Source organism: Macaca mulatta, chromosome 3 (genome assembly GCF_049350105.2).
Source record: "Macaca mulatta isolate MMU2019108-1 chromosome 3, T2T-MMU8v2.0, whole genome shotgun sequence".
Classification (NCBI taxonomy): Eukaryota; Metazoa; Chordata; class Mammalia; order Primates; family Cercopithecidae; genus Macaca; species Macaca mulatta.
The window spans coordinates 146,335,569-146,362,907 of NC_133408.1; the positions used below are offsets into that span (position 1 = coordinate 146,335,569).

At 39.1% G+C, this 27,339-nt stretch overlaps 1 long non-coding RNA gene across 1 annotated transcript in view; it reads left to right on the forward strand.

The window, feature by feature from the left end:
• Positions 1-17,487: 17,487 nt before the first annotated feature.
• Positions 17,488-27,339, forward strand: part of LOC114676760 (uncharacterized) — a 28,124-nt gene continuing 18,272 nt past the window's right edge. Inside the window, exon 1 of the long non-coding RNA XR_003727807.2 lies at positions 17,488-17,615. This is a non-coding gene — a long non-coding RNA (uncharacterized LOC114676760). The remainder of the gene's footprint in view (positions 17,616-27,339) is intronic.

The window sequence follows — 27,339 nt, forward strand, 5'->3', positions numbered from 1 at the left end:
CTCCTGGCATCAATATGTGACAGTATGCATGGAGTATTGCCAACCGGGAAAGATCATCCAACCTTCAGTGTCTAAAATTTGTATTGGGTCTTTGTTACATAGGTATGATTGACTGATTGATTCCCCATGTGGTTGAACTCAGTCTCAAGGTGGACCGATACCAGGTGACCAAGGCCTGCACCCTAAATCACATGGTTGATCTTTCTGGCATGGCCAGCCCCACTCTAAAATTAGGAGTGGTCAGTTCGCACCCTAAAAACAAAGACACTTTTGTCATAGACTACCTCCTAGAAGCCAAGGGCAAAGGCCAGACCTCACTTCAGTAGAACCAAATCCTTTACTACATAGTATTATTTAAAATTATGTAAAGCAAGTCCCTTCTATCATTACTCTTCCTTCCTAAAAATGGTGAGCTAGTTTCAGACCCTGCTTCACGGGCATGTGATCTATGCAGTCTAACAGGGCCCAGGGCTCATACGGGCCCCATCAGTGGTTTTAATGCTCTGCTGTCACTGTCTTGAAATTCTTTTATCTATTTATTTTTATTACATTTTTTTCTTTAATTTTTAGAGACAAGGTCTCTCTCTGTCACCTAAGCTATAGTGCAATGGCACAATCATAGCTCACTGTGGTGTCAAACTTGTGGCTTCAAGTGATCCTCTAGCCTTGGCCCCCTAAAATGCTGAGGTTACATGTGTGAGCCACTGCACCCAGCCTTGATATTCTTATAAATTTATTTTTCAACCTTGTTTTATAAGTAAAGTCCAATGGGACAAAGGTGCATGCATGTGAGCTGAAAAGATATTCACATGCATATGCCCATCATTCCTTGCTGTCCCATTTGTATATAACATTCACAGTTCCCCACGAGCACAGAATTCTGGTGGGACCACGATACATAGGAGTTCAGTGAGACTCAAAAGTACGAAGTAGATGTGTTACAAGAGGTAATGCTTTTCATTCTTCAAATGCGGAAAGAAGGCATTCTAATAATGCAAATAACCAAGTAACTCTATTGTATCCTTTCTTACTTACATTATTTCCCTGTATTAGCTAGTCACTTATGCTAAAAATGATAACATCGAAGGAAACAGAAAGATAGGGCAACACACGTTCTATGTCCTTTCAGTCCTTCTTTACTCATCAGTAAGCTGAGGGTACAGTGTGTTGGTAGAATGTTCATGAAGAGATATAAAGAGGTGAAATAAAAAGAATTAAATATGTTTTATGCAGCATTTCAACTGCTGTGTAACAGTTAAAAACATGCACGTGCAAGTTACAAAATATAAATTGTGTATTTTCAGTGATGCTACATATGAGTAAAATACTACTACATTTGCATTTAAAATTGGCATTGCATAATATAAAGATGAACAGAAGGCTGGGCACAGTGACTCACACCTGTAATCCCAGCACTGTGGGAAGCCGACGTGGGTGGATCGCTTGAGGTCAGGAGTTCGATACCAGCCTGGCTAACATGGTGAAACCCTGTCTCTACTGAAAATACAAAAGGAAAAAAAAAAAAAGCCGGACACGGTGGCAGGCACCTGTAATTCCAGCTACTCGGGAGGCTGAGGCACTAGAATCACTTGAAACCAGGAGGCAGAGGTTGCAGTGAGCCGAGATCATGGCACTGCACTCCAGCCTGGGCTACAGAGACAGACTCTGTCTCAAATAAAATAAAATAAAATAAAATAAAATAAAATAAAATAAATAAAAATAGATGAACAGAAAATTTCATACTAATAATTTAAAATTCCCATTTTCTTTACCTAGAACAACATTAAATAGCCAATTTAAAACATCATGACTAGTTGAGAAAGAGACCATTGAAGAAAAGAAAGGAATGGGTTTTGTATTTCAATAACTGTAACAGCATTTTTTCTCTTCTTTCTGTACCAGGGGCTCCACAATTTCATTCTGCACTGGGCCCTGAAAATTGTGTAGCCAGCCCTGACCAGTCTGTATTGTTTATTCTTGCAGTAAAAGTGAAGCATCATATTGTTATTATCTAGAAAATGCCATGCTTGGATTTGAGTAGGGATGGCATTAAATCAGCAGTCACATTAAGTATCCTAAATGTGTGGAGCCATGGGGTTTAAAACAAAAGGGAATGCCGGAATAATATTGTGCATGCTCCATCTAAAAATATTTAATGTAAAAGTTTTAAGCAGTGATGGTAAAAGCAAACAAACAAAAAAATGAATTGCAGCTCAATTTGCTTGGATACCATGTCCTCTGCTAATGTCTGTGTCCTTTATCCTTCTGCTAAAACTGATGAATTATTTTGAGGGAGAAGTTGCATCTTTACCACATCATTTTCTGATTCAGGAACATGAATATGTCTCCATATATTCGTTTTATTTATTTATTTATTTATTTAGACAGGGTCTCTCTCTGTAACCCAGGCTAGAGGGCAGTGGCACAAATACAGCTCACTGCAGTCTCAACCTGCTGGGCTCAAGTGATCCTCCTGCCTCAGCCTCCCATGTAGCTGGGACTGCAGGCATGCGCAATCATGCCCGGCTAATTTTTCAATTGTGCCCGATGACTGTCTTTTTAAACATTTCATAATGTTTTGCAGTGTTCTTCATTTGGGGACACATATATTTCTTGCTATATTTGTTCCCATGTATTGTATTATTTTTTGCTATTGTATATGAGATTTTTTTTCTATTCCATTTTCTGAGATAAATGATATAGAGGAAAACAAATGAATCTTTTGTCTTAGTTCTACATGGTTCTTGGTTGATTCTCTCGTATTTTTTCAAGGAGATAAATGTGTTATCTATAAACATAATAATTTTATATTTTTCTCAAGATTACACAGTTTACTTCATTTTCTTGCTTTATAATTGCTAGCCGTCCAAGAAAAATGTTAAATAATAGTGATGATCATAGGTTCAGAGTAGTATGGCATCAACTTTTCATTTAAGATTGAAATTTGTTATTACATTTTCATGTCTAGTCTGCCAAATTTGTTTTTAATGATAAATGAATAAGCAATTCTATTAAATGCCATTTTAACCTCTATTTTGATGTTCTTGTGGTTTTTCTCCTTTAATCTATTAATGTGTTAAATTATTTAATAAATTTTCTTAATACTGAATCATCTCTAAATCATTAGGATAAAACTTATTTGCTTATAGTGCATGGTTCTTTTAATATTTTGCTATTATTCTCTTTTCCAAATATATATATATATATATTTATAAGACATTAGTTTATAGTTTTCATCTTTATGCTGTTTTTCTCAAACTTTTGAATCATTTTCTGGGTAATCTTGTAAAATGATTTGGGAAGATTTCTATATTCTCTCCATGCCTTAAAGATCTTAAAAATAAAAACAAATTATTTGCTCCTTGAATATTTGAAAGAACTTACCTATAAAACCTTCTAGGTATGGAGACTTTTTTTGATATTTTCCTAAGGTACTTAAATTTATCATCATAGAATTATATCTAATATTTTTTTCTCTCTCTCTCTCTCCTTTTTTTTTTTTTTTTTTTTAAATAGAGACGAGGTCTCACTATGTCACACAGGCTAGTCTCGAACTAACTCCTGGGCTGAAGCAATCCTCCCATCTCAGCTTCCCAAAGTGCTGGGATTACAGGCATGAGTCCCCACGTCCAGCTGTGCTTTTAAAAATTATCTTTTTTTTTATCAGGATGCAATCAGTCAAATTGAGAATGAAGAAAATTCAGTGTATATGACTATGTACCTTTAACAAAAAATGGCCTATGGGAAAAATGGGCAGGATAGTTATTCTAGACTTGAAGACTGCATAACAAATTAACTAACTGCAGTCCATAGACCTTGTTTGCACATGGATTTGAACAAAACAGTTGTTAAAAGAGTTTGAGACCTTCAGGTAAAGTTGAACACAGACTGAGTATTAGATGAAATAAAGAAATTACTATTACTTTTGTTCAGTGTAATGGTATTTATTATGGTTAAGGTTCAAATTGTTAAAGTCCTAATTTGTTTGTGATATATACTGAAGTACTTGTGAGTAAAATACTATATTGTATGAATTTCCTTAAAATACTCCAAGGGAAAAGTAAGTTGGGGAGAGTTGGGGAAAGAGGCGGGGAGAAAGGAGAGAAGATAAATACCAAGAATGGCAATGTGTTGATAACTGTTGAAGTTGATTGATGGGTACATAGGAGTTCATCGTCCTGTTTTAAATACTGAAATGTCTAGGCCGGGCGCAGTGGCTCATGCCTGTAATCCCAGCACTTTGGGAGGCCAAGGCAGGCGAATCACGAGGTCAGGAGATCAAGACCATCCTGGCTAACACGGTGAAACCCCGTCTCTATTAAAAATACAAAAAATTAGTCGGGCGTGGTGGCGGGCGCCTGTAGTCCCAGCTACTCAGGAGGCTGAGGCAGGAGAATGGCGTGAACCCGGGGGGTAGAGCTTGCAGTGAGCAGAGATCACACCACTGCACTCTAGCCTGGGCGACAGAGTGAGACTCTGTCTCAAAAAAAAAAAAACAAAACTGAAATATCTAAAACTTTTCCCTCCATATATATGGGTTATCCCTTCTGCCATTCTGAATGTTATGTGTGTTTTTGTTTTTTTCTAGATTAGTCTTCTGGAGACATTTTGTTGTGTTTGTGACAGGCTTTTAATTTACTAGTTATTCTGCTTTAAAAATAGTTTAAGATTTTATCTAAAAATAATGTATCTGTGTTTTTTAGGTTAAGCTTGTTGTTCTGTTTCCTGCTCCTTGAGTTACATGTTTAGTTCATTTATTTTCTCTTTCTGGTTACTAATTAGAGCATATAAGGGTATGAGTTTTCCTTTGACTACAGTCTTGGTGTATCTCAGAAGTTCTGGCAGGCACCATTCTTATGAGGGGATACTGTGAATATATGGTAGATAGGTACTGTAACATTCATTGTACTGCTTTTCTAGTGTGCCTTATTGAACTGCAGAGCCTAGAAAGCTGAAAACTACATTCCCCAGATTCCCAAGCAGACAGGATTTTAAAGGAGATTTAGATTTATCCAATCAGATGCATTCCTGCAAATTTTAGGAAGGCAAAAAAAAGGCAGAGGCAGAGCTTCTGCTGCTTCTGCTGGCAGGCACAGTTGGAAGTGACTAATTTCTCTCCAGCTAAATTAGCAGAGGTCCTGGTGCACGCTTTAGTTTTGTGGATATCACGCACAGGCACAAGGCACCAGGAGCAGATGATAGCAGAGGCTGTGGTTCTAGAGCCCGCAGCAGTAATGACACTTTGCTGTTTGTTGTGGCATCCTTGCCAGACCCGCATTTTTCTGTAGCAGTGGCTTTCTGACATGGAAGACATAGCAGCCGCTGTGGTGACACCATTTTGCGGTGTGGTTTTCAGAGTCATTTCCAAAAGCTCACTCTAGCATCTGCTCTTCACAACATTCCTACAAACCATTTAATTCCTTGTCATAATCTTCCTAAATCTGTTCTCTGTAACTGAACCTTAACTAATATAATAAATGAAATTATCCGTGTGATTATATTCTACTTATGATATAGGATTGGTTGCATCTGCTAGACCCAAAATAGCAGTAGCTTTAAAAAGTTAGAACTTCATTTCTCTCTAAAATAAATGCCTGTGCGGGTACAGCTAATCTGCACTACAAAGTTGAGGCCATTTCTATTTTTTTGCTGTGACATCCCTAGGCTGTTACTCTTGTCTGCATCATCCAAAATAGCTCACCACTGTGTCTGGTGAGCCAAAGAGAAGGGAAAGAAAGGGAGAGAACATTCTTCCTTTGAAAGGCATAACCCGAAAGTTGCAGTTACTAAGGATCACATCCTATTGGCCACACTTGGCTGCTGGGAACAGTGACCCCTTTGGCTCCTCCCTCTTGATATCCTGAAATATTGTATTATATTTATAAGACTCAAAGAATGGCCTGGCCTAGAAAGGGAAAACATTCCTAATTGTGCCATATCCCTCCCCTCCTTTATTTTAGGGATTACAACTAGTTACTGAAGGGTGGGTTCACCTGCAGACATGTTTTGATTGGCTCTCAGAGTATTTTTTAAAAGTTTGAAGTTCAATGGTTTTAGATAAGTATGTGTCCCCAGACCACCACATTGCCCACCACTCCCTATTACTTTCCTGACCCCATGGGCATTTGAGTTTGTGAATCAACCTAAATTCTTTTCTCTTTTTCTTTTTTTTTTTAAGAGAGAGGATCTCACTTTGTCCAGGCTGGAGTGCAGTGGTACGATCTCAGCTCACTGCAGCCTCAACTTCCTGGGCTCAAGGGATCCTCCCACCTCAGCCCCCCAAGCACCTGGTGCTACAGGTGTGCCACCGCACCTGGTTAATTTTTTGTATTTTTTGTAGAGATGGGGTTTCTCCATATTGCACAGGCTGGTCTTAAACTCCTGAGCTCAATCGATCCGCCCACCTCAGCCTCCCAAAATACTAGGATACAGGCATGAACCACCACACCTAGCCCCTCTAAATTATTATTTCTTCTGACTATGTAAAACCTTCAGGACTGGAGAGTTTACAATCCTTGACTCTAAAGGAAATCAAAGGACTGCCACTGACCAATTCCTTTTCACTTATTCCCTTATTTTTATCATGGAATATACCACATCAGTTATTTCTTTTCTTACTGAAATTCTCCTATTGTATCAACTCTAGCCTACACTCTTTGTTGATACTACGTCCAAGGAATGTGAACCTCATAAACTAATACTTGTGGATGTAAATTTTAAAATAGTTTATGAATAATTTTATGTAAACTTAAAAGTAGTTAATAATTTCTGGTTCTACTTAATTTCAGTCATTTTTGACCTTCCGAAACCCAAATTTTTCTTTCTTCTTCACCAGATTATTCTCCTTTTCCTGGAAACCAGTTCTCTTCTCATATTCAAAATCCACATAAGAAGCATAGTTCCTATATGACCCAGCAATTTCACTGTATACCCCAAGAATCATGAGAATGTTTGTCCACACAAAAACTTATATGCTATACAGATATTTATAGCAATGTTATTCACAATAGCCAAAAGGTGAAAGCAAACCAAATGTCCATCAGCAGATGAATGGATAAACAAAACGTGATATATCCATATTATGGAATATTATTCAGCCACAAAAGGGAATGAAGTACTAATACATGTTCCAGTGTGGGTGAATCTTGAAAACATTGTGGTAAATGAAAGAAGCCAGTCACAAGGGCCACATATTGTATGATTCTATTTCTACGAAATGTCCAGGATAGATAAATCTATAGAAACAGAAAGTATATTTATGCTGGCCTAAGGCTGGTAGAGGGTGTTGAAGGCAGTGGGAAGTTTACAGTTAAGGGGTATGGGGTTTCTTTTTGGGTGATACAAGTATTCTAAAATTGATTGTGGCAATGAATGCATAAATCTGTGAATATACTGAAAACTCGTCGAATTGCACACTTTAAATGGGTCAATTATATGTGTTAAATAAAATTTGGCTGGGTGCAGCGGCTCATGCTTGTAACCCCAACAACTCAGGAACACGAGGCAGGAGGATCACTTGAGCCTAGGAGTTCAAGGTTTTAAATATAAAATTTTAGCCGAATTCCATTTAAAAGCGTTAACTGAACAAAGAACAATTTGACTTGTGAATCAGGCAGCCTCAGGCAGCCTCCCGAGTCAGAGTAGGCTCAGAGACTCCAGTGCAACCACATCGTGGAAGAAGATTTATGGACAGAAAAAGGAAAATGACGTACAGAAAATGAATGTGAGGAACAGAAACAGCTTGATTGGCTACAGGTTGGCATCTGCCTTATTTGAACAGTTTGAACAGCTGGCCACCTTTGATTGGCCAAAACTCAGTGACTGGCACAAGAGTAGGCTACAGTCTGTTTACAGTTCCATTGAGGTTATAGTTCACGATGTACAGAGAAACCTTTAGAGTGAACTTAAAATATGCAAGGAGGCAGCTTTAGGCTAACCTTGAGTTAACAATTGTTACAGTGAGCTATGATGGCACCACTGCACTACTGCACTCCAATCTGGGTGATAGAGCAGGATCTCCTCTCAAAAAAAAAAAAAAAAAAAAAAAATATATATATATATATATATATATGTGTATATATATATATAGGAGGCCATTAGTTTGAACTGAGCCAAAACTAAGTTGTTTATCTGACCTTTAAAGAAATCAAGAGAGAGACAGAAATAATAGCCAAATCCCCAAACAGACTATTTTTAGCTGGCATGAGAAGGAAGTCCCCTCTGCTTTAACATTTACAAGGAAAGTAGCTTTGAAACAACCAACACACTTTTTGTTCTCTGCTTTTGCTTTTCTCTTCCCTTTTCTGTCTATGAAGCCAAACTCCTCTACTCAGCTCACTGGAACACTTAATCTATTTTATAGAAGAAGCTCTGGCCCAATTCTAGAGTCACAAATAAAAGCCAATGAAGATCTTCAAACTAACTTTGTTATGATTTTGTCTTTCGACATATGGCACATGAATTATATCTCAATAAAGCTGTTTTTAAAATCCATATACGAACCCTCATATATATAGTTAACTGATATTTGGCAAAGATGCCAAGATGATTCAATGGGGAAAGGACAGTCTTTTCAACAAATGGTGCTGGGAAAATTGGATATTCATATCCAAAACAAAGCAATGGGACCCTAACCTTATATCATACTCAAAAATGGATCAAAAACCTAAACATAATATGTTAAACTCTAAAATTCTTAGAAGAAAACATAGTAGAAAATCTCTATGTCATTGTATTTGGCAATGATTTCTTAGATATGATACCAAAAGCACAGGCAATATAAGTGGAAACAGATGAATTGGACTATTTCAAAATTTACAACTTCTGTGCATCAAAGGACACAATCAACAGAGTGAAAAAGCAACCTACAGAATAGGAGAAAATATTTACAAATCATGTGTCTGATAAGAAATTAATATCCAGAATATGTTTTTAAAACTCATGTAACTCAACAACAACAACAAAACCTTGATTTTAAAATGGGCAAAGGTCTTGAATAGATTTTTCTCCAAAGAAGATATGCAAATGGCCAAACATATGAAAAGGTACTCAATATCACTAATCATTAGGGAAATGCAAATTAAAGCTACAATGAGATATCATCTCTTACACACTAGGATTGCTGGTTTTTAAAAAACAGAAAATAACAAGTGTTGGTGAGAATGTGAGGAAATTGGAACCCTATGAATTGTTGGTGGAAATGTAAATTAGTACAGCCATTATGGAAAACAGTACAAAAGTTTCTGAAAAACTTACAGATAGAACTACCATAGGATTCAGTAATCCCTCTGTATACCCAAGGGAAATGAAATCAGCACGCTGTAGATGTAACTGTGCTGCCATGTTCATTGCAGTACTATTCATGGGAGCCAAAATATGGGAAAAACCTAAATGCCCATTAACAGATGAATGGATAAAAAGAACTGTGGCATAGCTCTATTTATACCACAATTTTTAAAATCTATTTACAAAGAAATATGCTCAGTCTTTAAAAAGAAGGCAATAATGTCATTTACAACAACATAGATGAACCTAGAGGACATTATGCTAAGTGAAATAAGGCAGACATAAAAAGAAAAATACTGCATGATCTCATATGTGGACTCTTAAAAAAAAAGTTGAATATGTAGAAACAGAGTTAGACGGGTGGTTATCAGGGATGGTGAAAGGGAGAAACGGGTCAAAGGGCACAAGCTTGCAGTTATGTAGAATGAACAAGTCTGGAGATCTATGGACAGCATGAGGACTACAGTTAAAAATATTGTATTTGAAATGAAAATGTGCTTTGTCAGTAGAGTTTAGGTGGTCTTACACACACACACACACACACACACACACACACACACACACACACCCCCAAACATGCACACAAAGTAACTATGGAAGGTGATGAATAAGTTAATTTGCTTGGCTGTAGTAATCATTTCACTATGTATACATACATCAAAACGTCATGTTATACACCTTAAATACATACAATAAAAAAGTGAAAAAAGTCATCTATCAGCAGTAATTACATCTCTATACATGACTGGGCTTCAGACAGAAAAAACCTTGGGATCCCTGACTAAGTTGCTCTCTCTATTACTAAGACAGCCTTCTGAAAACTTACAGAAATTTGCAACAGCTCTTACCTTCCTTTGGGACTTAGACTTGCCCAGATGACCTCTGTCAGCACATTTACCATGGCATCTCCAAGGGGTCCATCATAGTGTGGTGTATACAATTAAGAATCATCTCATTATTAATGCATGTATGAGATTCACTGTTACTTTTAGATTCTGGTGTATCAACTAAGAATGACTGCAGTTCATCAATCTCAGGCCCATAACTCCCACCCACCCCCCAATTAATAAACTTAATCTTATCTCAAGCCCCCATTTTTGCTGATGGCAAAAAAGTGACCTTGTCATTTCCAATCAGATTCAATTACTTTAGATATTTCTCAGTTAGTCCAGGGAGCCATGTTTCCTCTTCCCCCTGGAGTTCTGCCCATATAAGGAGGTGAGTGAAGAAAGGAGCGTAAGCACCTGTGTGAAGCGGGCATCACATCCTATGGTTCTCTGTCCACTCCAGTCTCTGCCGAGATGTGACTTGTCTTCCCGGTCTTTAATCTTTTTTTTTTTTTTTTTTTTTTTTCTGAGGCAGAGTCTCACTCTGGTGCCCAGGCTGGAGTACAGTGGCATGATCTCAACTCAATGAAACCTCCACCTCCCAGGTTCAAGCAATTCTCCTGCTTTGGCCTCCCAAGTAGCTGGGACCACCCACCATGCCTGGCTAATTTTTGTGTTTTTAGTAGAGACAGGGTTTCTCCATGTTGGCCAGGCTGGTCTTGAACTCTTAACATCAAGTGATCCGCCCACCTCAGCCTCCCAAAGTGCTGGGATTACAGGCATGAGCCACTGCACCTGGTCTTGCCTGATCTTTAGTCAGTAGCATATGTTGTGCGCAGAGGCCAGGTGTCCAACTGTGAACTCCAGTCTGTATCATTCAGGCCACTCCCTGTGATGGCATCCTCTCCTTGTGGCCTCAGAGTCCCTTCTCCATCATCCCTCTTTCTGCTGCTTCTGCAACCTTCCTGGAGGAATGGGGGAAGTGTGGGAAGTCTTCCACCCTTTGGGTCTAAGGGAGACTCAGACTGGCGTGTGTCCTCTTTGTTGACACACCTCGCTCACAGGCTGCTGCACCTTGTTGAAGCAGAGGGCTTCTCTGGGAAGCCTGGCCCCACTGGGATATTGACCTAAACCTATCTCAGGTTTCTATTAGGTCCCCTCCCGTGGCTGTGCTATGTCAGGGATGCAGTACAAGATCCCTTCTTGAAGATGCAGTGACTACATCTTCTCCTTCCCTTATTGCTGGACTAATGTTAGCTCCTTTTAGGTGGAAACACTGGCTCTTCCTTCATCAAGGAATTTTTCCAGCTCTTTTGTTTATGGCATAAACTTTAGGAACTGAGTCCTTATCTTTATGGATCTGAATAGACTCCCAAAAGGGCAGACCCTTGCTATTGAATTCTTTGACTCTCCAGTCTACTGTCTGTGGCATAAATTTCAAGCATCTATTTTAGAAATTGAGAGCCACAAATCTGCCTTTTGTTCTCTGTGACCCACCTGTCCCAGGGTCACTAGTGCTCAGCTCCAGAGACTAATTATAATGGTGGAAGGATCATGTGATGAAAAGATATTATCCCTAATTTTAACTAAATATTATCTTCTTCTACCTGCCCCTGTAACCGCAGCGGCTCTAAGAGACTCTAAGAGGGTGAGAGTCAATGGAGCAGAGTAGCTCTGAAGGCCAAGTCAGGGAAAGGACAAATGTTGGATTGTCCTTTCAACAACTGATTCCTTTCAAACAAGTTGATTCCCAACTCTAAACATGTCATCAGAATCCCCTGAGGGTTTTTCATTAATTTTTTATTTAGATTCAGGAGCGCATGCACAGGTTTGTTACATAGGTATATTGCATGATGCTAAGGCTTGGGCTTCTATTGATCCTGTCACCCAAAGAGAGAACACAGTACCCAAAAGGTAATTTTTCAACTCTGACCCCTTCCCTCCCTTACTGCTTTTGGAGACCTCAGAGTTTATTGTGCCCATCTTTATGGCCATGTGTACCCAATATTTAGCTCCAACTTATAAGTGAGAATATGTGATGTTTGGTTTTCTGTTTCTGTGTTCATTCACTTAGGATAATGGCCTCTGACTGCATCCATGCTGCTGCAAAGGACACGATTTTGTTCTTCCTTATGGCTGTGTTGCATTCCATGGTATATACATACCACATTTTCTTTATCCAATCCACTGTTCATGGACTCATAGATTGATTCTGTGGCTTTGCTACCGTGAATAGTGCTGCAATGAACATATGAGTGCATGTATCTTTTGGGGAAAACTATTTTCCTTTGGGTGCATACTCAGTAACGAGATCACTGGGTCAAATGGTAATTCAATTTTTAATTCTTTGAGAAATCTCCAAACTGTTTTCCCTGTAGGTTTCTGTTTTTTGTTTTGTTTTGGTTTTGTTGTTGTTGTTGTTGTTTTTTAGAAAGACACACTCCCAAGCCCCACTCTGGAGCTGTTCACAGAAGACATCTATTTTTTTTTTAATTTCAAATATTCACAGTGGTGATTTTGATGTATACCTGCTACTAGAAGCCATGAGTTGGAAACAGCTGTGGCCTGAAGACCCTTCATATAGAGGTTGTCTAGGGGAGGATCTAGAAGTGTCTAGAATCACGTATGTAATCTGGAGTTGGGATTTGCCTATCTCCACTGCATGTAGCAGAATGCAGAGCTAACCCCAAGCAGAGGATCAGCAGGCAAAGGGGACACTTAGCAGGAACTGTCAAAGCAAGGGAACAGGTGCCGGCAAAGTCTCAAGACCTGAGAGGGTATAGAGAACTTGGCAGGCAAAAGAACAAAAAGAACAGAGATAAGGAATCCAGAAAAAGGAGCTGGTGATTCTATGTTGACCTTCTGTCCCCCATTGAAGAAAATTCTAATTTTTTTCCTGCTAAATCAGGAAGCAGTTCCGGGAGATTTTAGTCAACAATTTGCCACCTCTGACAGACGTTGGTATGGGCTGCTGGTGTGCACACCTGGTGTACTGCTGGAAATAAAAGGGGAATAGAGTTAGGACAAGGAAATGGGGAAATGTGCAACTAAGCTAGATTTGGGTAGATTGGCTGGTGGAAGGAGCCATTTCAGACTACAGGAATTCTGGAGTCAAAAAAACAAAGCAAAAAACGATGCCTTGCAAACAGAACCAAGAACTGCACTTCCCATCGTTTAGCTGTCCACCAGAGTCAAAACACTCATTCTGACTACGTGTCTTGATGTCTCCTGGATATGAGTGGTATTGCAAATATTTTTAATTTAAAAAGAAGCCCTCCTACAAAAACATTAAGGTTAGCAGATAGTACATGCTACACACCATTCTGATTTTTAAAAACAAATAAACACGAAGCTACCTTGAACTGTTAGAAGGGCCTGCTCTATGTAAGGCAACTAACTTCCTTCTTTTTTAAAGTAACAGGTCAGTGAGTGAGATATCTCTCACCATAACTCTGGCCAACACATACAGATTTATCTTTTATTTTATAAAATGAAATAAACATAACATAAAATTTACCATCTTAACTTCAACTGTACAGTTCAGTAGCATTAAGTATATTCACATTGTTATGCAACCGATCTCTAGAACTTTTTCATCTTGCAAAACTAAAATTCTATACCCATTTGACAACTCCCTAATCCTTCCTCTCCCAGCCCTCAGCAACTATCTACTTTCTGTCTCTATGAATTTGACTACTTTAGGCTGGGCGCCATGACTCACACCTGTAATCCCAACACTTTGGGAAGCCAAGGCGGGAGGATCATTTGAGGTCAGGAGTTCAAGACCAGCCTGGCGAACATGGCAAAACCCTATCTCTACTAAAAATACAAAAAAAAGAAAAAATTAGCCAGGTGTGGTGGCACATGCCTATATTCCCAGCTACTTGGGAGGCTGAGGCAAGAGAATTGCTTGAACCCGGGAGGCAGAGGTTGCAGTAAGCCAAGATCATGCCACTGCACTACAGCCTGGGTGACAGAGTGAGACTCCATGTCAAAAAAAATAAAATAAATAAAAAAAACAAACAAAATGAATTTGACTACTTTAGATACCTCATATAAATGAACTCATACAGTATTTTGGGATTGACTTATTTCACTTAGCATAATGCCCTCAAGGTTTATCCATAGTGTAGCATATGTCAGAATTTTCTGCCCTTTTAAGGCTGAATAATATCTAATCCACTGTGGTTTTTTATCTATTCATCTGTGGATGGACATTTGGGTTGCTTCTGCCTTTTGGCTACTTTGAATAGTGCTGCTATGAACATGGGTGTACAAATATCTCTCTTACCTTCAATTTTTTGGATAAATATGCAGAAGAGGTATTGTTAGATCAGATGGTTATTGATGAAAAGAGTCAAACTCTCTGTAAAATATTTGAAGAGATTTATTCTGAGCCAAATATGAGTGACCCTGGCCTATGACACAGCTCTAGGAGATCTGAGCACCTGTATCCAAGGTGATTGGGCTACAGCTTGGTTTTACACATTTTAGGGAGACATCAGACACCAAGAAATACATGTAAGATGTACATTGGTCTTGTCCAGAAAGGCAGTATAGCTCCAACCAGGTGATGGGGCTTCCAGGTCATAGGTGGATTCAAAGATTTTCTGACTGGCAATTGGTTGAAAGATTTCAGTTATTACCTAAAGACCTGGAATCAATAGAAGGAAGTGTCTGGGTTATTATAAAATATTGTGGCAAGCAAGGTTCTTATTATGCAGCTGAATCCTCCACGTACAAGGCTTCAGAGAAAACAGATTTTAAATGTTTCTTATAAGACTTAAAAAGGCAAGGTTTCAGAGAAAAGGGAACACTTACACACTGTTGGTGGGAGTGTAAAATAGTTCAACCATTGTGGAAACCAGTATGGCAATTCCTCAAAGAGTTAAAAGCAGAATTACCACTTTATGGACCCAGCAATCCCATTCCTGGGTATATAACCAGAGGAATAGAAATCATTCTAGGCCGGGTGCAGTGGCTCACGCCTGTAATTCTAGCACTCTGGGAGGCTGCAGCAGATGGATCATGAGGTCAGGAGTTCAAGACCAGCCTGGCCAACATAGTAAAACCCCGTCTCTACTAAAAATACAAAAATTAGCCTGGCATTGTGGCGTGTGCCTGTAGTCCCAGCTACTCAGGAGGTTGAGGCAGGAGAGTCACTCGAACCTGGGAGGCAGAGGTTGCAGTGAGCCGAGATTGTACCACTGCACTCCAGTCTGGGCAATAGGGTGAGACTCCATCTCAAAATAAATAAATACATAAATAATTCTACCATAAAAACACATGCACATGAATGTTCATTGCAGCACTATTCACAATACCAAAGACATAGAATCAACCCAAATGTTCATCAGTGATAGACTGGATAAAGAAAATGTGGTACATATACACCATGGAATACTATGCAGCCATAATAAAGAACACGGTCATGTCTTTTGCGGGAACATGGATGGAGCCAGAGGCTATTACCCTTAGAAAACTAATGCAGGAACAGAAAACCAAATACCACATGTTCTCACTTATAAGTTGGAGCTAAATGATGAGAACTTATGAAGAATGAAGACAAAGAAGGAAACAACAGACACTGGGGTCTACTTGATAGGGGAGGGTGGGAGGAGGGAGAGGAGCAGAAAAGATAACTATTGGATACAGGGCTTAATACCTGGGTGATGAAATAATATGTAAAACAAACCCCTGTGACATGTGTTTACCTATGTAACCTTCACATGTATCCCCAAACCTAAAATAAAAGTTAAAAATAGAAACAAACAAACAAACAAACAAGACTTTAAAACGTGCCAGACTCTTAGCTAATTCTCTCCTGGATCAGGGAAAAGACCTGGAAAGGGAAGAGGAGAAGGGGATTCTCTAGAGAATGTAGATTTTCCCTATAAAAGACAGCTTTACAGGACCATTTCAAAATATGTCAAAGAAATATATCTGGGAGTAAAATACTTCCGTTTCTTTCAGGTCCTGCTATCTGTCATGTGATGCTATACTAGAGTCAGGTTGGAATTTGGTGTCTTGTTGCTACACAGTCTGTTTTGTCAGCCTTAAGATCACTGTTTTAATGTTAATGTTGGTTAGTTGTGCCTGAATTCCAAAGGGAGGAGAACATAATGAGGCATTACTAACCCCCTCTTCCCATTATGGCCTGAGCTAGTTTTTCAGGTTAACTTTGGAATGCCCCTGGCTGAGAGGAGAGGTCCATTCAGTTGGTTGGGGGGGCTCAGAATTTTATTTTTTTCTTTACATGATAATTCTATTTTTAATTTTTTGAAGAACCACCATATTGTTTTCCACAGTGGCTGCATCATTTTGAATTCCAACCAACAGTTCACTTGTCCTAACATGTGTGAGGTGATATCTCATTGTGGCTTTGAATTGCATTTCTTTGATAATTTGCGATGTTGAGCATTTTTCATATACCTGTTGTCCATTTTTCATATACCTGTTGTCCAGTAGACATCTTCTCTGGGAAAATGTCTATTCAAGTTCTTTGCCCATTTTTTAATCAGGTTATTTGTTTTGTTTTTTTACTTTTGAGTTGTGTGAGCTCTTTATATATTTGGATATTAATCCCTCAAGATTTGCAAATGTTTTCTCCCATTCCATAGGTTGCATTTTCATTTTGTTGATTGGTTCCTTTGCTGTGCAGAAGTTTTTTAATTTGATGTAGTTCCTCTTGTTTATTTTTGCTTTTGTTGTCCATGCTTTTGATGTAATATCTAAAATATCATTACCAAGGACAATATCAAGGAGCTTTTCTCCTATTTCCTTATAGGACTTTTATAATTTCAGGTCTTACATTTAAGTTTTTGATTCATTTTGAGTTGATTTTTGTGCATGGTATAAGATAAATGTCCAGTTTCATTCTTTGCATGTGGATATCCAGTTTTCTCAACACCACTTATTAAAGAAACTATGCTTTTTCATGTGTCTTCTCCATGGCCTTGTTGAAAATTCACTGACCATATATGTTTTTGTTTATATCTGGGCTCTATTTGGTTCCACTGGTCTTTGTGTCTGTTTTTCAGACAGTACCATGTTGTTTTGATGACAATTCTGTAATATAATTTGAAATCAGGAAGTGTGATACCTCCAATTTTGTTTTTCTCTCTCCAGCTTTTTCTGGCTAGGTGGGGTCTTCTGTGTTTTTATATTGTAAGGCTCTTGTATTGGTTCGAACTCTGGGAGCATGCCAACAAACACCACAAGGTGGTGTGGAACAACACGCTATTTTAATGAGCTCCTGGGTACAGACGGGCTGAGGCCTAAAATGGCGTCAGCACCAAATGAAGATGGAGTAGGGGTTTTATAGTCTCCTGTAAACAGGAAGTGTCTCAGTCTGATGTAACTGCTAGGCGGTACCCAGACCGCCTCTCTCTCAGTCTTCAGGGAGTACTTGTCTTCCGGCCAGCTCTCTTCCTGCTTCTGCTATCTTGCTGACGCAGGCTGCTGGTGCAAGGGATCTTGCACCTTGGGACTGGGCCTGAGAAGGTAGGAGTTATTCACCACCCACGCCACCGCCCCCCCACCCCCACAAGCTTCTAGGCCCCGAGGAAAGTCTTTCATCTATATATTTTAGAGTTGCTTTTTCTATTTCTGTGAAAAATGTCCATAAGACTTTGTTGAATCAGGTTGAAGCTGTATATTGATTTGGGTAGTATGCACATTGTAACAATATCAATTCTTCCATTCCACAAACACAGTATACTGGGTTTAACCTCTTTCATCAGTGTTACAACTTTCAATATATTGAACTTTTACCTCCTTGGCTAAATTTACCTCTAAGTATTTTATAATTTTTTTTTTTGCTGTTGTAAATAGGATTGTGTTCTTGATTTCTTTTCTAAACTAATCATTTTCAAATGGTTATTTTCAGACATGATTTATTTAGACATAGAGTAGCACCTATTGTTGACATTTTTTAAAGTAGATTTTCAAGCAAGGATTGTAAAGCCAATTTGGCAGATCTTATATGATCTAGAGCTATGGTTTCCATGCCTGCCCATGGGTAAAATAAAGAAATGGGTAAATAATTCTGAGCATACAACTCCAGTGCCAGCGTGACAACCGCTAACTTCAAGAAGCCTCTAGTAACACCTGAAAAACCCTGCTATGTATACTTGGTTCATCCATTTTCACCCTCCTACATGGTTATTTCACCTCTTCTTCAGTCGTTGCAAAACTCCACCTCTCTCAAAGCTCACCCAGCTGATGACCCAGCTTTTTCTAATTCACTGAAAAACTACAGTAATCAAAAGAAGCTCCACTTCCTCCCATGCACACATCTGCCAAGCCACTGGCTCCATGCCCATATACTCTGCCCTCCCTCCAGTTACTACAGATGAAGTAATTGTCTGTGCTCTAATAAGCCAACTGCTGCACTAAGTCTTGTCCCCTCTTACCTACTCAATGACATGTTGCCAGGTGAGTTCCTTCTTAAATTTTTCACCCAAGGTGTCTCACTTGTCTCCCAGAGTCCCAGCCCTGCAGTATTGGGACCGCCTTAAACATAGAAGCAGCATCTGACCACTCTTACCATCTCTACTGCTATTGACCTGGTTTAAGCCAGGACAACTGCTCCTGGGGCTAGTGAACTACCAGCTGGTCTTGCACATCACTGCCCTCACTGTTGAGTCTTAACACAGTAGAGTTAGTCCGTTTCAGTGTAAGTCAGAGGAGAACAGCTCTTTGCTCCAAATTCTCCCATGACTTCCCTACCATTCAAAGCAAAAGCCAAAGTCCTGGCAATGGCCTCAGGGCCCGACAGATCTGGAGGCCAGCTACTTCTCAGACCAGCCCCCACAGCGACTCTGGCCACTTTGCTGCTCCTAGAATGTGTTAAGTACACCCACAGCAAGACCTTTGCTTTTGCTGCTTTCCCCACCTAAAATGCTCTTCCTCCAGATATCTGTGTGGTTTGATCCCTTTACATCTCTGCTCAAATTCATTCTGTTGTCAGAGAGGCACTCCCTGGCCCTTCTTCATAAAAGAACTGTCCCCTCATCCTGACCTGTTCTTCTCCCTGATGTTATCACCACCAGATAAACTTTATTCTCTGTTTCTTTCTGCCCATGGTCCACTAATGTATCCATCCCACCTGCTACATAGTAGTCCAGTGCACCTGGTCCTACCTGCCCAATAAATGTTTTAAATTAAGTGCAAATTATTTTCATGCATGCCTATCAATTCATATATACGATATTAATATATCTTATTTATTTTTGGATAAAATTGAGTGTTAATATTCCCTTTTCTCCTCACCTCCCCCCCCCCCACCACCTTATTCTGTTCAGCTTTCTTAAGCCCTGTGACCACTCCTTACACCACCCCCTTTGTCACAGTGGCCCATGAAGAGCCCACATCACACTTTTCCTGCATGCGCAGAAGTAAAATAAGATGAGAACTGTGGGTTCATGATATAACTCTGTTATTTTCACCATCACATCTCAGAAATGGTTTACTGCTTCTATCAAGAAAATACAGATGTTCTCTAGAATCTATTTTTAAACAGCAAAAACATCTTGACTCCCCCTCTCAGTGATGACCAATATATTCAAATCTAAATTAAACATTAAGGGGGAAATTTTAGTTTTATGTCAAAATATTAATATTTGGTATATGATGTGTCTGCAGATTAAATGTTTCTATTTATGTAACTGCATACAAATGTTTATCAAGCTATCAACCTTATATATATGCTTCCCTTGAAAAAAAAATAAAGCTATACAAATGAATACTAACAGTTGTTGACCCAAATACGTTTTAATGTAATGTAGGTGTTGAAAAATGCAAAGCTTTCTTTTAAGGGTAATGCTTATCCTAGGCTAGTGCAACAACTCCTTGGAAGTCAACCAAAGACACTCTTTTTCCTCTGTTGTTTCTTTATGTAGAAATAATGACGGTCCTAGCTACCCATTTCCTACCTCTGCTTTTCAAGTAGATCATTTTATTTCCTACCATTAGGTCCCATTGAAGAAAACTCAGGAGCAATGAGGATACTGATTATGTAGGACAAGGGCACTATGTTCCATGGCGGCGGGGGAATAGTGGTACATGGCCCAGTGGAAAGATGGGGCTTTCTCTATTCAGAAAAAGAGATGATGCTTATGGTCTTACATGGAAGGGACATCATGTGAGATGTAAAGTCAGTGGAAATCAAGAGGTTTCCACAGGGGCGGGGAGAAGGGGAAATATTGGCAATAAATAGACAAGTGGGCAGGGAGAGGAATGTGGCTAATTTCTTTTTCCTGCTTTTACAGTTTTGAAGGGCACAGCCAGCCAGATTTTCCAGCTTAGTTCATTTTCCTTCTAAATAAAAGGCAGCACTGCAGGATAAGCATGACCAGAGCATAGCCAGAGAGCATGGGATGCGTATAGTGATAATAAAAGAGGGGGTGACTGAGTTGTTTACAATGAGCAGACAAACTTTACTGGAATTGAATACAGGTGGGCCTCCTGCAGTCAGTGCCCCTGTTGACTTTAATTTGCTTCATCTGTCTGCTGCTTGCCTCCATACCTCTACTTCCTAAGTGCCTTTATCCCGCCTGTGTTTGCAACAGTGGTGGGAAGAGGGGTCAGCCGTTCTAATTGTTCTGTTAATAAGAACAAAATGAAGGTCCCTCTCTGCAATAGACCCATGACTAACCAGGACATCAGAGACTGCAGCTGCCTCTTCAACTCCACAATCAGCAAGCAGCTACCTCTCCCAAATTCGCCTCTTAGGGCCTGCTCTCCATGTGACCAAGGAGAGTGGGCTACAGAAGAAAATCAAGCCAGGGGATCTGAGTCAATAAATCCTAACTCACCAAACTCTCGCTCCACAGGATGTGTGGGAGCCAGCTCACACAAGCTGGAGAGAGGCCATTGTGCACCTCTCTTCCCCGTCCCACTTAGTGACCCTACATTGGTTATGTGGCACCTGTTGTGGTGGGAGTATTTAGAAGTCAGCAAATCTCACAAATCAGCATGCTCATTCTTTTCAGGGAGCCCCTTGTTAAACACCAGCACGTCATTGCTTTCAACCCTAATATTTAACTGACGGCTTCAAATGTCTAGATGCTCTAATGGCTATTTCTGACAGCAGGATCCCAAATATTAGATAATGCAGAAAAGTGTAAAGGATGTAAGTGTACTGCTTAGAAACACTACTGATATTTGTGATGTATATCTTTCCAGACATAAATATGTGTGTTTCTAAACACATTTTCCTAGTGCAATTATTATTTTAATGTTTTTATTTATAAAACAAATAACAGATTTGTTCATGGACACAAATTTCAAACAATATAGGTTTGAAGTAAAAAGTGAAAAACCCACCCTCATCCCCTCTCACCCTCCCTCTAAACTCCTACCTCCTAGGGGTAACTTCTGTCCATAGTTTGTGGCATTTTCTTCTAGATCTTCAGATAGTTAGACTCCTTTTTTTTTTTTTTTAAACTAAAACTAGCATTATATCTGCATACTGCCCCACATCCTGCTTTCCCACAGGAAGACTGATTGCAAGCTCCATGTTCCCGTACTTCATTAGGCTGACTCCCCTGCAGCTTCACGGTCAGGAAATAGCCAAAGCTGGGAGCTTTGGGCAAAACACACTTTTATTCTAATTGTTCTTTCCTTGGTCTCTGTTGTGGACACCAGTATTAACTCAGTTCCATATATTCATCAGGCCCCAACATCCATCTGAGGAGCCCTCTCCTCTCCAGGCAAACCCGTCATTTTCTTTAGACGAGAATGAAACTGCCTTTGCAAAATTATGACAGCAAGAGAAATCTGACATAGTTGACTCTGTCTTGCTTCTGAGCCCCAAGCTGTAACTGGTCATTCCTGGGCATAGGCCATTCCTCCTAACTTCAGGAGGAATTTAGTTTATGGTTTAACTTTAAAACAAAAGTAATAGTAGGCTGGATGTGGTGGCTCACGCTTGTAATCCCAGCAATTTGGGAGGTGGAGGTGGGCAGATCACTTGAGCCCAGGAGTTCAAGGCCAGCCTGGGTAATATGGCAAAACCCTGTCTCTATAAAAAAATGCAAAAATTGGCCAGGCATGGTGGCACGCGCCTATAGTCCCAGCTACTCAGGAGGCTGAGGTAGGAGGACAGATTGAGCCCCAGAGGTCAAGGCTGTAGTCAGCTGTGATTGTGCCACTACACTTCAGGCTTAGTGACAGAGCAAGACCCTCTCTCAAAAAAAAAGGGGATAATAGTCTCTTCCTGAAACCAATCCCCTCCCTGTTCCAGGGCTGAAACTGCCTTTGTAAGATTAATGGGCGATCACAAAATAAGTGTACTTTCTATAATCCCTTACTGCTCAGCAGTCATGTGGCCAGAGGTTACAGGATTTGGGACCTTCCCAGTTGCTCCTATAGATAACATCACTAATGTAGAACCTAAGATTGCTTTTCTGAGATATTTTTCAGACTGATCCCACCCAGACTGGTGACTCATGACTCAGCTGATCCTCTGGCCTCACCCAACCAACAGTGGACTGCATGAGGGACCATTTTCCACACCCTTAAGACTTCATCCCCAGCCAATCAACAGTGTCCATTCCCTAGCCCCCCACCCACCAAATTGTCCATACAAACCCCTAACCTCCAAGACTTCAGGGAGACTGATTTGAGTGATAATTCTAGTTCTCCCATGTGGGCTGGCCTCATGTCACTTACACTCTTTCTCTACTGCAATTGCCACGGTGTCAGTGAATCAATTTTGTCTGTGCGGTAGGCAGGAAGAAGCTGTTGGGTGATTACAAGAGTACCTCAGGTTTGGCTACAGTGTTAGCCATTCCATAGGCACTATGTAAGGAAGGTCTGGAATCTGGCTAATCCAGTATCCAAATGCCCCGTCAATACCAGCTGATTGCCTGGTGACTATTTTACAGGCCATCTCTGCTGTTCATGTTCACTGATTCCGACTTTAGAGCCTCCCTGGTAGCTCTTGGAAAGAACATATGTTTTCTTTGATGTTTGGTTCTAGTTTCTGTTCTTATTGTTCTGGTTTGTTTGCCAGTTTTTATATTGATCCTCTCTGATTTCTCTCTTCCAGGACTTCTCAAATTGTCTGCTCCACCAATAGTACCCTCTCTTGTTTTTGTTTGTTTGTTTTTTGACACAAGAGTCTCACTTTGTCACCCAGGCTGGAGTGCAGTGGTGTGATCTCGGCTCACTGCAACCTCTACCTCCTAGGTTTAAGCCATTCTCCTGCCTCAGCCTCCCAAGTAGCTGGGACTACAGGCATGTGCCATCACACCCAGCTAATTTTTGTATTTTTAGTAGGGACGGGGTTTCACCATGTTGGCTAGCATGGTCTCGATCTCTTGACCTCGTGATCTGCCCGCCTTGGCCTCCCAAAGTGCTGGGATTATGGGCGTGAGCCACCGTGCTTGGCCCCCTCTCTTGTTTTATAATGCTATTATGATGCCATTCCTTCTAAAAAAGAAAAGAGATTTTCTGCACTTTCAATAAAGCCTAGAGAGAAAAGGGAGATAATGAAGATGCTCAATGTGCCATCTTGAATCTGATGTATTAAAACATTTTGATTATTTAAAAATTTTCCTCTTAAATATAAATACATTAATCTTCCTATTACAAAAAAATTAAAATATGTAAATATACAAACCAAAACATGAACATATTCCTTTGCCTCTGTCCTCACTCCTAAACCCCTCTTAGGAGAGTACTAATTTGAAAGTTCCACGAGCAGCCTTTTTCTCTGCAAATACACATAACACATTTGCATGTAGCAATTGGGCTCATACCATAAGTACTGTTTTGTGACATACTGTTTTTTACATACAGTGCTTCTTATAGATATTTCTGTTCAGTGGATATAAGTTTATTTCATTCTTTTAAATGGCGACATAGTATTCTGTAGTATACATTTTCTATAATTTATTATCTTGTGTCCATGTTGTCTATTTCCAATTATTTTGTTACTTAATTGAAACAACGAACATCTTTGCACATACATCTTTGTGCACATGTATTTCCATAAGATAGATTCCTAGACATGTAAGCCTGCCTCAGAGTTACTAACATTTAACATTTTGATAGATATTACCAAATTGCCTTCCAAAAAGGCCTCATTTACATACAATCCTCTGATAACATAAGCACGCTCATTTTCTTGTATCCTGCCAACTCTTTTTTTCTTTACTGTTTGCTTGAGGAGAGAGTATCCTGCCAACTCTTAATCATATCTATATTTTTAATTTTTGCCATTATAATAGGTAAAACAATCTTTTTTAAAAATTGTATTGCCCTGATTACTAATGAAATGTATATTTTACATTCATTTGCCACTTATATTTCCTCTTCCACAAATTGTTTTGTTTACATGCTTTGCCCTTTTTACTAATGATATTGTCCTTATACCTTATTAATTGTGGGAGCTCTTTGTACCATCTGGGTTAATGTATGTTTACTGTAAGATGTATCCTAACTATATTTTCATAGATTTTCTCTTGTCTTTAAATTCTCTTTTGTTCTGTAGAAGTTTATGTTGTGTTTTTACTGTAATGAACTATGTCAATATTTCACTGTAAAGCTTCTTATTTTTGTGCATTTTTTACATTGGAAAGGTCATCCCTATTGTAAGATGATTAAAATTTTTTATTAAAAATATTTTCCTGGCTGGGTGAGGTAGCTCACACCTGTAATCCTAGAACTTTGCAAAGCTGATGCAGGAGAATCGCTTGAGGCCAAGGGTTCAAGGCCAGCCTGGGCAACATAGTAAGAACTTGTCTCTACAAACAATTTAAAAATTAGTTGGGCATGGTGGTGCATGCCAGGAGTCCCAGCTACTCAGAAGGCTGAGGTGGGAGGATTACTTGAGCCCAGGAGATCAAGGATGCAGTGAGGCATGATTGTACTGCTGTACTCCAGCCTGGGTGACACAGTGAAACCCTGTTTCTCAAAAAAAATGAAATTTTCTATATTTGTCTTAAATATGTGTATATGTGCTTTTTACCTCATTATTTTTTCTGAAATTGACTTGGAGTATAGTATGAGGTATGGGTCTAATATGATTCTTTTTATAGAGGGGTAGTGAATTTCATGACACAATGTGTTGAAATGTCAGTTCTCACTTATTTGAATGTGTACCTTTAACATAAACTAAATTCCTATGTATTCATGGTCAGTGTCTGAATCGCTGTGCTAACCTGTTGGTTCATTTATCTCTTCCTAATACCACACTGTTTACATATTGTGTGGCTCTGCCTAGCCTTCGTGGTGGCTCCCATTGGCCACTGGCTCCTGGCATTCAGACATTTGTGTAGTCTCCTCCTACATTGTACCAGTGTTGGTCTGTGTGACCAATAGCACATGCAGAAGTGATAGGATGTCACTTCTATTTGGGATTCTCTCTCTCTCCTCCTGTGGGAAACCAGATGCTATGTCCACTGAGCAGCCCTATGGAGAGGCCCAAGTGACAAGAAACAGAAGTCTTCTGCCTACAGCCACTCGAGTGAGCTTAGAAGACTGCAATTTCATGAAAGACTCTGAGCCAGGAAGCTGCTCCCAGATTCCTGATTCTCAGAAACTGTGAGAGACAATAAATATTTGTGTTAAGATGTCAACTTTGGGGGTATTTTGCTACATAGCAATAACTAATACACATTGTATTAGTTTGTAATTTTGCTATTTAATAGAGCAAGTCCTCTATTCAAACTCATTTTCCCCCCAATGTTTTCTCAGCTATTTCTACTCATTCTCTCTTCTTTATGAACTTCAAAATCTACCCCTCAAGTTTAATAATCCTGTTGAGATTAGAGCCTTGACTTTACAAATTAATTCAAGATACTAAACAGCTATACAATACCGGGTCTTTCCATCTAGGAACATGATATGTCTTTTCATTTATTAATAATAAACATATTTCCTTTCTAATATTTATTGGTTATTTAATAACTTATATGTTATTTGTCTTATTTTTTGCCTTATCATATGGACCAGAGCTCCAAGAACAAAGTGTTTTTGTAAATGATATATAGTCTAACCAAATTACCCACTAAAACTTTCCTACATCTTAGAAGGCAAGTTTCACTGTTAGCTAAATGTTTAATGCATGACTATTTTTGCTGGTTTATGTTATTTTCAAGTTGTAGTATATATAATATATGAATATGCTGTATATATTATATATGAAATATATTACATACATAATATTATATATTAAACATTACACTGCTATGTCCCCATTAGGTATGGTCACTTTTGCACAGAAGACTTCTAATATAAATTTAATACTCAAAATAATGATAAGATTTATAACAGTTGTATCATTGCTTTCATGATAATTTATTAATTGAACCTAAATGTACTCAGTGCCAAATGCTAGCTTATGAGCATAGTTCTCAAACATAATGTTTCTATGGAACAGTACAATCTGCATTTTGACCATTCATTTTATTATGATCTCCAAGAACATATTCCAGCAAAAGGTAAGGAATACATATACGAAGTTAGCTTTAGATAGTAAAAGTCTTTTATAAAATGTTGAATCTCATGATGCCAAGTTGGGTGTATTGATGTTAGAATACAGTGAACTAGGGGCCAAGAAGGGGGATTCTAAAAGCAGGAGAGCCACAGACATTTCAGACCATGAAAACCAAATACAATAATAGCAAAGAAAATTTCCCAGTGCCTATAATAACTACTGCATATTTTAAATATAAATACAGAAGAGAGTTTTCAGACTGTTCAAATAGCTGTTAGACACAGTTTTTGTGAATTGCTTAGTCAAGATAATACAGAGTAAAAGACATTTGGCATTTCCTGATTTTTTATTTTGTGAGGGTGATTCTTTATGCCCAAACTCCCAGAAAATATTTTAATATTTTAAAATATTTTTAAAATATATTTTAAAATAAAACTAGATACTATCTCATACCAGTTAGAATGACGATCATTAAAATGTCAGGCAACAACAGGTGCTGGAGAGGATGTGGAGAAATAGGAACGCTTTTACACTGTTGGTGGGAGTGTAAGTTAGTTCAACCATTGTGGAAGACAGTGTGGTGATTCCTCAATGATCTAGAACTAGAAATTCCATTTGACCCAGCAATCCCATTACTGGGTATATACCCAAAGGATTATAATTCATTCTACCATAAAGACACATGCACACATATGTTTATTGCAGCACTATTCACAGTAGCAAAGACTTGGAACCAATCCAAATGCCCATCAATGATAGACTGGATAAAGAAAATGTGGC